The 16,341-nt window shown below is 43.4% G+C and overlaps 1 protein-coding gene across 1 annotated transcript in view; it reads left to right on the forward strand.

Annotated features, from left to right (window-relative positions):
• The first annotated feature begins 5,193 nt into the window (after positions 1-5,193).
• Positions 5,194-16,341, forward strand: part of LOC131447672 (CMP-N-acetylneuraminate-beta-galactosamide-alpha-2,3-sialyltransferase 1-like) — a 32,664-nt gene continuing 21,516 nt past the window's right edge. Inside the window, exon 1 of the mRNA XM_058619617.1 lies at positions 5,194-5,392. The gene's annotated coding sequence lies outside the window, so the exon portion shown is untranslated. The remainder of the gene's footprint in view (positions 5,393-16,341) is intronic.

Raw genomic sequence — 16,341 nt, forward strand, 5'->3', positions numbered from 1 at the left:
ATCCATGGCTTTGCGTTCATTTTTGAGCAGGATAACGTGCATAAAATCTCTTGAAAGTTGGCATGGAGGTCAGGTCTGGCAAAAATGTGATATTGGCATAGTTCCCAAACCTGTGTGTTGCTTGGTTTATTGGTTGGTTTTTTTAGACAACAATAAGTTTTCCTTTACCTTGTTTACCAGTTTCGTCGTGTATCTTCTACATTCCTCAGAACTGTCACCTGATAGCTGATAAGGCACGCCGCCACCACCATCATCCAACATGATGGTGGTGGCGTGCCTTATCAGCTAACATCAGGTGACAGTTCTGACTTTCTCAGAACTGTCACCTGATAGCTGATAAGGCACGCCACCATCATCCAACATGATGGTGGAGGCGTGCCTTATCAGCTAACATCAAGTGACAGTTCTGAGGAATGTAGAAGATACACAACGAAACTGGTAAACAAGGTAAAGGAAAACTTATTGTTGTCCCAAAAAAACGAACCAATCTTTTGTAAACTAAAAGAAACATTTCACATTAAACAATTGATTGAAAACATCCTGTATCCTTAGATCCTTATTACACTATATTTTGATGTTATCGACCAAGAGTTTCTGGGTTGGGTCTTGTAAAGTGGGAGATCCACTTTCCATTCCTGCAAAGGAAGTTTCAAGTCAGTCTCACGTTTTCCACATCATGAGTCTGGGGCTGCTAGCACAGCGGTTCCCAGGCCATTCATTTGGGACCCCAAACAACCCCAAACCTACTTCTCTCAAAATCCTCTATTGTAGTGAAAACTTTGGGACTTCTAGCTTGGGGATTAGTTGCCAGTGCCAGCTTTTCATTGGCAGCCGGCCCTCAGTACGTCACTTCCCGGCACCACAGCCCTCCGAAAAATTCTCAACCGACCAAGAGAGAGGGTGTTAATAAATGGAAATCCAGTAGGTGGCAGCAGGTTTGGCCCAACAGCACTATTCTACTACTACTATGGGTATTTTAGAGTTCATTTTAAAATCCTTAAATGGTCTTGCCCCGCCGTACCTCTCTGAGCTGCTTCATCCTTGCGCTCCTGCCCAGTCTCTGAGGTCAGCTGCTCCTGCAGATACCAAAATCTAAACGGAAGCTCAGACACAAGTTTTTTTCCTTCAGTCGCTGTGCCAAGACTGTGGAACAATCTTCCACAGCATGTTAGACACGCCCCTTCACTGTCCACTTTTAAAACACATCTTAAAACCCATTTTTACTCTTTGGCTTTCAACCCAGTATGAGACATTGGTTTTTATCTTTTTATAGTTTTATTGTATGACTTTTTCATTTGTGTTTTTGTTATTACTTTCTAACGTATTTTATTGTTTTATTGTATGTTTTATTGTTTGTTGTCTAGGCCTATGATGTCATTTCTTATATTTTATTTATCTTATCTTATTTAACACTTTGTTTCAGCTGTTGTTGTTTTTTAAAGTGCTTTATAAATAGTTTATAAATAAGTTGGATTGGGTTGGATTGGATTCTCTCTTTTTATAAAAGAGAAACCACAGCGAGAGGGGCGACATAAAAACATTTAACAACCATAAAAGTAACCATTATCATATGTCACAAAATACAAAAGCTCTGCTCTGGCAGAAACATAACCCGTGTTATAATAAAAATACATGGGTTTAATCCCCAGAACGGAGTTGTTTTTAACAACAAACACCAGTGAGAAATACAGTGGGTACGGAAAGTATTCAGACCCCTTTAAATTTTTCACTCTTTGTTTCATTGCAGCCATTTGCTAAAATCAAATAAGTTAGTTTTATTTCTCATTAATGTACAATCAGCAGCCTATCTTGACAGAAAGAAAACAGAAATGTAGACATTTTTGCAAATTTATTAAAAAAGAAAAACTGAAATATCACATGGTCATAAGTATTCAGACCCTTTGCTCAGTATTGAGTAGAAGCACCCTTTTGAGCTAGTACAGCCATGAGTCTTCTTGGGAATGAAGCAACAAGTTTTTCACACCTGGATTTGGGGATCCTCTGCCATTCTTATTTGCAGATCCTCTCCAGTTCTGTCAGGTTGGATGGTGGACGTTGGTGGGCAGACATTTTCAGGTCTGTCCAGAGATGCTCAATTGGTTTAGGTAAGGGCTCTGGCTGGGCCAGTCAAGAATGGTCACAGAGTTGTTCCGAAGCCACTCCTTCGTTATTTTAGCTGTGTGCTTAGGGTTATTGTCTTGTTGGAAGGTGAACCTTCGGCCCAGTCTGAGGTCCTGAGCACTCTGGAAGAGGTTTTCTTCCAGGATATCTCTGTACATGGCCACATTCATCTTTCCTTCAATTTCAATAAGTCGTCCTGTCCCTGCAGCTGAAAAACACCCCCATAGCATGATGTTGCCACCACCATGTTTCACTGTTGGGATTGTATTGGGCAGGTGATGAGCAGTGCTTGGTTTTCTCCGCACATACCGCTCAGAATAACGCCAAAAAGTTAAATCTTGAATCTTATTTCTCATAGTCTGGGAGTCCTTCATGTGTTTTTTGGCAAACTCTATGCAGGCGTTCATATGTCTTGCACTGAGGAGAGGCTTCCGTCGGGCCACTCTGCCATAAAGCCCCGACTGGTGGAGGGCTGCAGTGATAGTTGACTTTGTGGAACTTTCTTCCATCTCCCTACTGCATCTCTGGAGCTCAGCCACAGTGATCTTTGGGTTCTTCTTTACCTCTCTCACCAAGGCTCTTCTCCCACGATTGCTCAGTTTGGCTGGACAGCCAGGTCTAGGAAGAGTTCTGGTCAATCCAAACGTCTTCCATTTAAGGATTTTGGAGGCCACTGTGCTCTTAGGAACATTGAGTGCTGTAGAAATTATTTTGTAGCCTTGGCCAGATCTGTGCCTTGCCACAATTCTGTCTCTGAGCTCCTTGGGCACTTCCTTCAACCTCATTATTCTTATTTGCACTGTGAGCTGTAAGGTCTTATATAGACAGGTGTGTGCCTTTCCTAATCAAGTCCAATCAGTTTAATTAAACACAGCTGGACTCCAATGAAGGAGCAGAACCATCTCAAGGAGGATCAGAAGAAATGGACAGCATGTGAGTGTCACAGCAAAGGGTCTGAATAATGACCATGTGATATTTCAGTTTTTCTTTTTTAATAAATTTGCAAAATTTCAAGATGTGGTGCTGAGTGTACATTAATGAGAAATAAAATGAACTTTTTTGATTTTAGCAAATGGCTGCAATGAAACAAAGAGTGAAAAATTTAAAGGGGTCTGAATACTTTCCGTACCCACTGTATATAAATGTATGTGCAATAACAAATCCAACTGGATTAAACACATTCCCGTGTTTGGCAGGTGTGTTTAGTTTGGTCGACTATACATTTACTCAGATAGAATGGTATGTCATTTTGGCACCTCCAGAAGTTCTGCTGTCACCTCCAGAAGTTCTCCGATGACTCAGCCATTGTTGGCTGTGTGTCTGAGGGGGACGAGCTGGAGTACAGGTCGGTCATCAAGGACTTCGTGGACTGGTGTGAGAGCAACTTCTTGTGCTTGAACACCGGAAAGACGAGGGAGATGGTGATCGACTTCCGGAAAAAGACCCCACCACACCCACCGGTGAGCATCCACGGCTGGGACATTGAGCTGGTGGATAACTTTAAGTACCTGGGTGTTCACCTCAATAATAAACTGAACTCACATCGACGCCCTGTACAAAAAGGGTCAAAGTCGCCTCCACCTCCTGAGGAGACTGAGGTCCTTCGGAGTGTGCAGACCTCTACTCCGGACTTTTTATGACTCTGTGGTGGCCTCTGCCATCCACTATGCTGTGGTTTGCTGGGGAGCGGGCAGCACGGACCGGGACAGAAAGAAACTGAACAGGCTGGCCAGGAGGGCCGGCTCTGTCCTGGGCCGCTCGCTGGAATCGGTGGAGGAGGTGGGACAGAGGAGGACGTTATCCAGACTGTCCTCCATCATGGAGAACACACTCCACCCACCGCACCTGACTGTTGAGGGGCTTGGCAGCTCCTTCAGCGGCAGGCTCCGGCACCCTCAGTGTAGGACGGAGCGCTACCGAAAGTCCTTCATCCCCACTGCTGTTATGGATGTTTGGATATTTAACTCCTCGTTGTAAATGTCCACTCACTTCCTACTTACCCCTGATACTTACTCTATATTAGAGTGTAATTTTATCTTTTTTACTTTTATTTTTTGTAATTTTCTTACTATTGTATTGTTTTTTTTTTTTATTTTTTTTTTTATTTTTATTTTTATTTTTATTCTATTCTCATTTCTTAACTGAGCTGTTGTGAATGTGTGTTTCCCCCCTGGTGGAGGAATAAAGTTCAATTCAATTCAATTCAATTCAATTCATCCTGTTCGAGAACAAAGGACCATTTAAATTAAGATTGATGACAAGGAAGAACGCAGTGTTCTGTACATGCGGTATGGGATGACCTGGTGATGTACTCGTGCTGTAATTTACCACAACAAACTCAGGCTCTAATTACTGCCATCAAGTATTCAGCCAAGTTAAATGTTTAGCAGTTCATAAAAACCTAAATAGGACACATTTAGAACGTCTGACATGGAGGACACCCGATGTTTTAGAGACTATATATTCAGCACATAACTAGAATCGTGTGAAATGAAAGAAAGTATTATGCAAGTTTTTGTACACAGGCAGAGGTTAATGCTGCTGAAGGTGACTTCGGATTTATCTTCTAAGAAACTTTACTTTAAAAAAAGTAAAAATCCCTTTACATAATAAGAGGATTAAGAATTAATAAGAGCTCATTACTTTGTTCAGCACATTTGTTTCCTGATACTGACATGTGATAAACACCTGAGGACACAGTTCATGGCACCAAATATTTGGTGCCATTTTTGTTCGTTTTCACACACGTTTAGGGGTCAAAATCTAGATTCAAAAAAAGAAAAAAATAGGTCCTCGCACTACTGTGTGCGTGCTCAAGCACTAATAAGAATTCTTTGCATTTCAATAGGGTTCTACGCACCTTGTGCTCATACCCTAATTAAAAAGCAAACAGGGACCCGAGCCACAGGTTGTAGACCCCTGGTTTAAGATGTCCAAATGAATGGAAGTGAACACCGTGTCCTGAGAGGATGAGATAAGATGTGCAAACCTGTGTATAGGTATGTGTGTGTGTGTATAAATGTAAGCCCGTCACTGATTGTTCCTATCTCCAGTTAGAATCTTCCACGCTCTGACTGGAGTCATTTCATCACATTCTCTCGCGCTCCGTAGTGTCACTGCTGCCTCTGCCGCTCCTCCTGCTGCTGCTGCTGTCGCCTCCTCTCCTCTCCTCTCATCTCATCTCCTCTCCTCTCCGCACGGACGCACGGATGCACGGATGCACGGAAATAACCGGACTGGACTCCACTCGCAGCCCGCGACTCATTTTGAAGTGAGTAGGCACCGAAACACCGCGCGCTAGTGTGCATAATTGTATAACTTTATTTGAGCTGCAGCTGCTGCTCACATGCAGCCTCTAAATGATCTACTGCTGCTGAGGTTAAACCTACTGAAATTTATAAATAAAACGAAACAAAAAATCACATTTACTTGGCTACAAAAATGACTTCTCAGTGATTACAATTAATATCATCATTCATACACCTGCTACAAATACAAACAGATGTGTGGAGGAAGGAGGCTCTCCATCCTTGTTTTGAGGGCTGCTTTTGATTTCTTTCCATGGGATTGTTTGGGGTGGTGGTGTTGGGGGTTGGTGGTGGTACCAGAATTACTCAGGCAGGTACTGCTCAGCTCTCTCACTTCAAAAAGACTCTGTATCAATCACTGCTGTGTAAGATCAACCCTGAGCAACTGTTGAACATGGAGCAGAGAGGTGTCTGTGCTGTGAGAGTCCCAGAGGCAGCAGCAGCATGAAGCCACAGAAAGCCTCTTAAACATACATGACTCTGTGTCAGTGTGAGCAAACGCCAGCTTCATGGCTTATGAGTTTTTGTTGTGTGTGTTAAGTATGTGGTTGTGGTTGATACGTGCTTTCACGTGAGAATCTCCAAACACCTCAAAAGTCTCCAATAACACCAGAAAAACTCGCTATATTTGTTGCTAGTTGCTTTTGACAAAAAAAGTCGCTAGGAGCAGTTGGAAAGTCGCCAGATCTAGCGACAAAGTCACCAAGTTGGCAACACTGGTTTGCTGCAGTATTTAGAGAGGAGAGGGTGGCAGAGGTGGCGATGGGGGTGCTGAGGTGGCATCCAATATTAAGGCACCTGGTCACAGGGGGAAATTGTACCTGTCATGAGCAATTGCCGTCTGTGACACTGCAAGAGACATGAGTATCAGCTCTCTGTGCACGGCTTTTTCCTCCGTCTATACTTGTGTATCTGTGGCGGTCGCTGGTCTGTTATTTATACGTAAAGGAAATGCAATAAAAACTTTTTATTTACAGTGTACAGTTGTGTGCAAAAGTGTTTTCCCCCTTCCTGATTTCTTATTTTTTAGCATGTTTATCACACTTAAATGTTTCAGATTATCAAACAAATTTAAATATTAGACAAAGACAACCCAAGTTAACACAAAATGCAGTTTTTAAGTGATGATTTTATTTATTATCGGGAAAAAACTATCCAAACCTACATGGCCCCATGTGAAAAAGTTATTGTAAAATCATCAGGCCCCTTTGGTTAGTCAAATTTTTTGGAAAACTTTACTTGCCACACCCAGGCCTGATTACTGCCAGACCTATTGAATCAAGAGACGACTTAAATAGAGCCTGTCAGACAAGTGAAGTCGGCCAAAAGATCCCAAAAAAGGAAGACATCATGCCGCGATCTCGAGAAATTCAGGAACAAATGAGAAACAAAGTAAGTGACATCTATCGGTCTGGAAAAGGTTACAAAGACTTTTCTAAAGCTTTGGGACTCCAGAGAACCACGGTGAGGGCCATTATTCACAAATGGAGAAAACATGGAACAGTGGACAACCTTCCCATGAGTGGCCAGCCGACAAGAATTACCCCAATAGTGCAGCGACGACTCATCTAAGAGGTACAAAAGAACCCAGAACAACATCTAAAGAACTGCCAACTGTGGACTGACGAGACAAAACACACCTTTTTGGAAGGTGTGTGTCCCATTACATCTGGCGTAAAAGTAACAGCACATTTCAGAAAAAGAACATCATACCAACAATCAAATATGGTGGTGGTGGTGTGATGGTGTGGGGCTGTTTTGCTGCTTCAGGACCTGGAAGACTTGCTGTGATAAATGGAACCATGAATTCTGCTGTCTACCTAAAAATCCTGAAGGAGAATGTGCGGCCATCTGTTCGTGACCTCAGGCTGAAGCGAACTTGGGATCTGCAGCAGGACAATGATCCGAAGCACACCAGCAAGTCCACTTCTGAATGGCTAAAGAAAAACTAAATGAAGACTTTGGAGTGGCCTCGTCAAAGTCCTGACCTGAATCCTATTGAGATTCTGTAGCATGACCTTAAAAAGGCGGTTAATGCCCGGAAACCCTCTAATGTGGCTGAATTACAACAATTCTGCAAAGATGAGTGGGACAAAATTCGTCCACAGCGTTGTAAAAGACTCATTGCAAATTATCGCAAACGCTTGATTGCAGTTGTTGCTGCAAACGGCGGCCCACCCAGTTATTCGGTTTAGGGGGCAAACACTTTTTCCACACAGGGCCATGTAGGTTTAGATTTTTTTTCCCTCCCTTAATAATAAAAACCTTCATTTAAAAAACGCATTGTTTTTACTGGTGTTGTCTTTGACTAATATTTAAATTAGTTTGATGATCTGAAACATTTAAGTGTGACAAACATGCTAAAAAATAAGAAATCAGGAACACAACTGTATATGTTGTTACGACCCGGCCTAGAGGAAAACCTGATCGCAACATGAATAATGAGACTCCCTCTTCCCAAGAAACCACCAGCAACACATCAAACAAACCATTTGGTTTATTAAAATCAAGCACAAAATGTCTGCTGGCAGTCTGGCAGTGAATGGTTTGAGGAAGTCCGCCGCCGCAGCTGAGATGTTCAGGCCCCTTATATGGACTCCTCCTGTGCAGGACCAATCAGCACCCAGGATCCCCCTAGACTCACTCACACGTCATTCACTCAAACATGCACACCTGCAACCCATCTCACACTCACATGCACACAAGGAAAAATCAGTCACAACCCCAGGGTCGTAACAATGTGCAAATGAAAATGGTCTATATCGCCGAGCAAATAACACACACGGTGGGCAGCAGCTGCTTGTCTACAGACGCAAAATGGCAAAATCCACACAGGACTGAGGCAGAAAAGGCTCCGCCCACTGCTCCACTGACTCCCAAAGAAGCTGAGCTTCCGTGGAAGTGACTATTCTGTGAGCTTCAAGTGGTTTTAAAGCAGAGGCTGCTACGGGAATACGAAAATCACATAAGACGATACGTTCAGCTGATTCTGAACGAACTAGAGACACGTTCTCATTGCGTTCTAGCTGACGTTTAGAAGTGAAATGTAAATACAACACAGTCCATAATTTGACTTTGACATTTCAGAGGAAGCTGCGTTTCACTGTTGTGTACACTCTATATCAGTTGCCGCATACAGCGCAATTTGATCTCAAGTGGGCCGTACCACTAAAGTAATAGCATAATAATCTATAAACAACAAGAACTCCAAATGTTTCCCTTTGGTTTTACCTTTAATGAACTGTGAACGTAACCTGACATTTCTTGAGGAAAAATAAGTGCAGTTTCAACAATATTATGCCTAAGTTTACCATTTACACATGTGCATTACAACAAGTCACAGTGGATCTAGAAATGCATATAATATTTAGTCACAAACTCATCCTCTGGGCCGTTTTTGGCCGTTAAAAGATCAGCACGGTTCTACAGGATTGTGCTGTGAATGCCATTGAAATTATAGCACAGTGTATAAAGAAAAGAAAAAATCTCATTTCATCCTCGTCTCCACTTCAACTGAAGTGTATAGCTGTCAACAAGGACACCACGAGTACCGGGACAATTATTGGTTTTGAAAATTGAACAATTTGAAACAACACAAGGAGCAAATCACCCAAGGTTGTCATTTCATCATCATAAAAATCATAAAGTTTTTGATTGTTCTATGTTCTGTGCCGTTTTGTTCAAAACTCTCAACGTGACACTATGCCATTCCTTTGTAAATATTTGGAGAGGGCATTCAAAATGTTTTTTAGGGTCGAGCTGTGCTCAGAGCGCCCTCTACTGGTCCACCACGTGATCTTCCACGTGCACTCCGAGGCTGCTTATTTTCAACGTGAACAGGTTTGACTTTGAAAGTGACAACCGTGGTTACTGCAGGTGTAAGCTCTCTTTCTCTCCTTCTTTACACCACACCTTCTTGTCTCCCTCTCTCTCTCTCTCGTGTGAAGCCTGAGTTTAAATCAGTGCAGGCTTCTTCCGTAATCAGTTATTCAGCTTTGGCATTCACACTTCAGACGGAGGAATCCCCGTGGCTCACCACAGACTCAGTCAGACCCTTTAAGTACACGGCTTTGCAAGAGAACCTACGTCCATGGCTGCAGCAGCAGCAGCAGCAGCAGCAGCAGCAGAGCTCATTTCAGTCAAGCTTCATGTCTGTGCGGCATGTACAAATATATTTCACTAATAGTTAGTGTATCTTTTTTAGGCCTCTTGGGTCGCTCAAACGCTGCCTTCTATCCTACACAGCATTCCCCTCGGACTTCTCCCTGGTTTGATTTGCCCTCTGCTTCCACTTAGCAGTCCTGGCTTTCTTCCAAGAAACACCTCAGCACCATTCTTTTTTTCTTTCTTTCTTTCTTTCTTTCTTTCTCGTGGTGCATGCTGGGAGAGAGTGTGAGAGAGAGTGAGAGGGTTCGAGAGAGAGTGACTGAAAGTTTGGGTGAGTTTCGCCACTTCTTCTATTTTCTGCTGGTTTGCATGTGTGACTCAATATGCATTGATAGTGTAGGAGAGTAGGGATTTTGTTAATTGTGTTTGATCGTCTTCTGACGGCTTGGTCCCCGCGTGTCTCTGCGGCGATGGCGTCCTCACAGACGCTGTCACTGTCGCTCAGACACGGGGTGAGGATCCAACCCGATCCATCGGTGCCGGTAGAGGAGGTTCTCCTGGCGGTGGGGGACGCAGTAGGTCACTCCCATCTGTCCCATGCCTCCAGGATGAACCATGGTGTCATCGTCTTCCTTAAGGAGGAAAAGTTTGTTGCGGGGCTGATTGAAAGTGGTGTCACTGTCCGCGGCTCGTATCTCCAAGTCTCCCCCCTCGCAGTTCCCTCCACCAGAGTCACCATCTCTGGATCCAGGTTTACTACCGTCAAAGACATGGATGCTCCTACATCCTTCTTCTTCGGCTTAGAGAAGTCAGCATCAGGATCCAAACACATGGCCTGTCTGCAGCTTCCTGGTGGCAGAATTACCACAAACCCTGTGGAAATGAAACACCACGCTGTGGATTATTACAGCAAACTTTTCAACTCGGAGACCTGTTGTGGAGATAGTGTGGATGAGCTACTGCAGGGACTTCCTCAGCTCACCACCGAGGACCGGGAGGTTCTGGGCCACAGCATTTCTCTGGTGGAGCTCACTGCGGCCGTACATCAGTTGGCTGCAGGAAAAACTCCTGGTGTAGATGGTCTGCCAGCTAAGTTCTACAAACATTTCTGGAGTAGTGTCGGTGTTGACCTGTGGGAGGTCCTGCTCGAGTGCTCCAGGAAGGGGGTGCTGCCTAACTCCTGCAGGATGGCCGTGCTGTCATTGCTTCCAAAAAAAGGCGATTTATCGCTTTTAAAGAACTGGAGACCGGTTGCACTGCTCTGCACAGACTATAAACTTTTTTCAAAAATCCTCGCCAACAGACTGAAAACATTTTTGGAATACATCGTACAAAAGGACCAAACTTACTGCATACCAGATAGAACAATAATGGACAATATTTTTCTTTTTAGAGATCTCTTACAAATCTGCAAGGACCAAAATATCGATGCCGGTTTTATCTCTTTATACCAAGAGAAGGCTTTCGACAGGGTAGACCATTCTTTTCTTTTTTCAACGTTAAGGGCTTTTGGTTTTGGCGAGGGTTTTATTTCACACCTCAATTTATTGTACAGGGAGGCTTTTTGCTTGGTAAAGGTGGGAGGTGGGCTCAGCAGTCCAGTTCCAGTGAAAAGAGGCATTAGGCAGGGATGCCCACTCTCAGGACAGCTGTACTCACTAATAATTGAACCCTTTTTAGTTAAATTAAGAGAGAGACTTTCAGGCATAACTCTGCCAGGTCTCTCCAGTCATCCACCACTGGTCATCTCAGCATATGCTGATGATATAAATATATTCATAACGAGTCAGGAAGATGTCAACTCACTACAACAATGCATCTCACTGTATCAGAGGGCCTCGTCAGCCAGAGTGAACTGGGAGAAAATTGGGGCTCTGCAGGTGGGCCGGTGGACAGGTGGGGGGCTCCCGGTTCTGCCTGGAAGCCTCAGATGGGGCAAAGAAGGCATGAAATTCCTAGGAATCTACCTGGGAACAGAGCGAGCCAGATTAACCAAATGGAAATGGCTGCTACCTCAGCTTTCCTATAGGGGGAGAGTCCTGGTAGTCAATAACTTGGTTGCCTCGATGCTGTGGCATAAATTGATGGTCCTCCCTCCTCCTGGTGGCCTGGTGACCCGGATCCAACGGGAGCTAGTGGACTTTTTCTGGTCAGGAAAACACTGGCTGAGGTCCACAATACTGTACCTGCCAATCCATGAGGGGGGACAAGGTTTGGTGGACATTCAAGCCCGGATGACAGCTTTCAGAGTTCAAACAGCCCAGAAACTCCTATACGGTCTTGGAATGGCTTGGCTGGACACTGCATACACACTACTGAAAAGAGCTGGAGGGCTGGGTTATGACAAACATTTGTTCCTGTTAGATCCAGTCTCAAGAGACCTAACTGGACTATCTCCCTTTTATCGCTCCGTACTGGAGGCCTGGCAGGTCTTTAAAATCCACAGGAAACCCACAATAACACCTGGACTATGGCTTTTCGAAGAACCACTCTTCACAGACACACTAATAAAATCGAAACTGCTGTCATCAAGCACAATTAAATCAAAGCTGAGAGAGGCTGGCATTGTCAAACTGGGTCACCTGCTGAAGACACCTGTCCCCCAGCTGTCTGTCTGAAAAACTCAAAGTCAGGTCCAGCAGGCTCCTGAAGAGGCTCCTGGAGGAGGTTTGTGCGTCGCTACCCCCTGCCCTCAGAGAGTTCGCTGAAGATAACACCCTGTCCGATCAATGGGATGATGAATGCGAGTACCTATTTCCTCCTCTGCTCGTGTCTCCTGATGTCGGGCAGTTTCAGAACCAACAGAACCTCCTGCTGTCTCTCAACACCCCACAGTCTGGAGAATTCGAGGGTCTTGGAAGGAAAGCGATATACATCATGAGCGTGAAGGTTTTGAACTTTCGCTCACTGGCAGAGGTGCCAGCATCGAGGTGGACACAGGTTTTTGATGTGGACTCATCCCCGAGGGGCTGTTGGTGGTCCCTGTACAAAGCCCCCATTGAAAAGCGAACGGGCGACCTACAGTGGAGGATTGTACACGGGGCCAAAGCTACAAACGGGTTTAGGGCTCACTTCGCTCCGAACACAGGTGAGGGCTGTCCATTCTGCCCACAGGTAGAGCCCTTACAGCATTTATTCACCCAGTGTTCCAGGCTGACGGGGCTTTTTGATCTGCTGCAAACATGGTTTCGAGGTCTAGGGGAAGAGTTTTCACTCTCTCTTTTCATCTACGGACTACACTATTCTGCCCGTAAAAAGAAAGTACTCACCTTGGTCAACTACATCTCAGGAACAGCAAAGCTAGCTATTTGGGTCAGTCGCAGAAATAAGGTCAGAGGTCAGGGGTCAGAGGATGTAGTCAGAGTCTGTAGCAGCCTCCTATCTGCTCGACTAAGAGTAGAGTTTGGCTTCTACAGACTGACTGACAATATCCACACATTCAGAGACATTTGGGCAGTGCATGATGTTCTCTGCTCAGTCACAAATGACTCCTTAGTATTGAACATATGAGTAATTTTCTATTTATTTTTTTTAATTTTATGGCCTAAATTTCCCTCCGCTTAATAGTGTTCTATTGTAATTTGTGTTGAACTTTGAAAATAAATGTTCATTTTAAAAATCAAAAAAAATCTTTCTTTCTTTCTTTCTTTCTTTCTTCTTTTTCCCCCAAGCTCGAGCAGACTTCCTGTAAATATAAACAGAGAATACATCACATTTAGTGTATGTAGAGCATTTCGAAAAACATTGCATAGGATTAACCAAAGTCGTACATAATGGGCTTAGGACCAGAGTTTACCCTAGAAAATATTAAAAAAAAAATGTTTTCATGATTAAAATAAGATTTCCGATGTTTCGGCTTTTTAATGTGAATATTTTCTTCGTTTCTTTGCTCCACATAACGAAGAAATCATTTCCAAGCATCGTCATTTCCAGGTTTGACAAACATTGATCGACATTTTTCAACATTCTCTGACATTTTATGGACCAAACGATGACTCAATTAATCATTTATGAAAATAATTGTTAGTTGCAGCTCTACACACACAGAAAACCCCCCGCACACAATCTTAAGATTGAACACATTTCCAACAAACGTCCCACAAAACTGTAAAGTGAGCAGGCAAATTATTATAAACTTACTAATGAATGCCCTGCTGAATTAACCAGAAATACATGATGCCGAGTGCGACTCCTTTAAATTAAGACTAACTTTATACGCTTATCTCTTAGCGTTAACTTCGAAATAAACGATGAAGATAAGTCCAAAAGTGCCTTTAATACCATACAACCATCACTACTCAGGGTGAAGATGGAGAGAGCAGGTGTCAGCGACCGGCTGGTTGCATGGATCACCAATTACCTCACAGATAGACCCCAATTTGTGAGGCTGCAGGACTGTGTGTCCGACATGGTGGTCTGCAGTACGGGAGCCCCCCAAGGCACAGTGCTCTCCCCCTTCCTCTTCACCCTGTACACCTCAGACTTCAGGTACTCCACAGACAGTTGCCACCTCCAAAAGTTCTCAGACGACACCGCTATCGTGGGGCGTGTGTCGGGGGGGGCGATCTGGAGTATAGGCAGACCATTATGGACTTTGTCAGCTGGTGCGAGCTAAATCACCTTCAAGTTAACGCCAGCAAGACGAAGGAAATGGTGGTCGACTTCAGCAGGAAACCCAAAATCCCTGCACTGATGAACATCCAGGGACTGGATATCGAGAGGGTGAGGACATACAAGTACCTGGGTGTTCACCTAAACAACAAACTGGACTGGTCTGACAACACTGACTCACTCTACAAGAGGGGTCAGTGCCGTCTGTATCTCCTGCGGAGACTGCGTTCCTTTGGGGTGTGCAGGAAACTACTGAGGACATTCTATGACACTGTGGTCGCGTCGGTAGCCCTGTTTGCTGAGGTGTGTTGGGGGGGGGGGTGTTCTGTGCGGGACAAAAACAGACTGAACCGAATCATAAAGAAAGCCGGCTCGGTCTGTGGCTGTCCTTTGGACTCCATTCAGGTCATCCATGAGAGGAGGGCCCTGGCCAAACTCACACCCTCTACACAAGACTGTTGGGTCCTTATGCAGCTCCTTCAGTCAGAGACTGATACACCCTAAGTGCAGGACAGAGCGCCTCCGCATGTCATTCATTCCAACTGCAGTACGACTCTACAACAACAGTGTATAGATATTATAACGATGTTTATGTCCCTGTTACCACATTTCATTTTTGGTCTGCCATAACGCCATAACGACATGTTTACAATCATTGTACATTCTTACTGCACCTTATTACATATGTATATTTACATATGTATATTTATACTTAGATTTATACTTATATTTATATATATATGTAAATCATTTCCTACTTTTACTTACTTGTATATTGTTTCTTTGTTTTTTATCTATTGTTGAGCTGCTGTAACGCCGTTTTCTCTCCACTGTGAGATAAATAAAGCTATCTTATCTTATAAGTCTTCCTGTGCATTGGCCTGTGTCAGTGCAGCTGATAAATGGCTCCACCGTTTGTTTTTCAGCTGTGGCAGTGGAAATGAAATCAACAGGCAAGCGGCGCGTAGTAGCTGTGTGTCGCGTTCCTCCGCCACTCTCGAACCCAGTCCCTTTTTTGTTCCCCCACCAGGGCGGAATTTGAATGGCCTGATCAATTTCTAATCAGCTAAGAAACTGCAGCTTGTCTCTCTTGTCATAATCTTTTGCATAGAGGGTGTTGGCGAAATGCTTCCAGGGTTTTATTTCATCAAATACACTATCTTTCTCACCCTGTGTGTGTGAATGATGTGGTAAATATACAGTATACAATTTAAACCCAGGCCCTGGTTTAAAGGCAGTGGTGGACTTTTCATTTAAAGAAATGGAACCCCAGGACGTCTGCCTGCATTGTCAGTCATTAAAACTTGACAAACTGTAAAGCAGGGGTGTCAAACTGGCGGCCCTCCAATCGATTACATGCAGTCCGCCCACCAGACATTACACTTAACATTAAATTAGATATTTAAACTGTTTTAATTACAGCTATCCTCGTCTTTATTTGTTAAAATGTTCTATTTATTTATCTGTTTTTGTGCATCATAAATGTGTTTTTATTGTGAAGTATACATTAGAGCTGAAACAATGAATCGATTACTATCTCATTACTAAATTAATGGTCAACTATTTTGATCATCGGTTTGAAGCTTTTTTTCATGATTAAAACAAGATTTCTGATAGTTTCAGCTTCTGAAATGTGAATATTTTCAACATTTCTTTGCTCCATGTAACAAAGAAATCATTGAAACAACATTTGAGAATGTTATCATTTCCAAACACTGATCAACATTTTTTAATGTTTTCTGACATTTTATAGACTAAACGATTACTCGATTAATGGAGAAAATACTCGACAGATTAATTGATTATGAAAATAATCGTTAGTTGCAACTGTACATCATTGTATATCAAAACAAGCACTTTTACTTTGAAATTCTGTCTAATATATCATGAATATCTTGTATTGCCCACCTGCTACTGAACAGTTGTTTTTTTCCCTCTTGACCTACTAGATGCTCATTGGCCCCCAGGTCATTTGAGTTTGACACCCGTGATGTAAACGGTCTATAGTCGGTCTAACAAGGTTGAGGCTTCCTCTCCTATCAGAGGAAGTCAAGTGCATACCACCTACCATCTTCCAAAGGCTCATTTGAACCAGTTGCAAACTACTCGTTTGTATGTTTGTATAACTGTATAATACTTTTTTTTAAAAAAAGGAAAAGAGAATAGTATGGTTTCCTTTATCCACACTTTTCAC

The sequence above is a fragment of the Solea solea genome, chromosome 20 (assembly GCF_958295425.1).
Source record: "Solea solea chromosome 20, fSolSol10.1, whole genome shotgun sequence".
NCBI lineage: Eukaryota > Metazoa > Chordata > Actinopteri > Pleuronectiformes > Soleidae > Solea > Solea solea.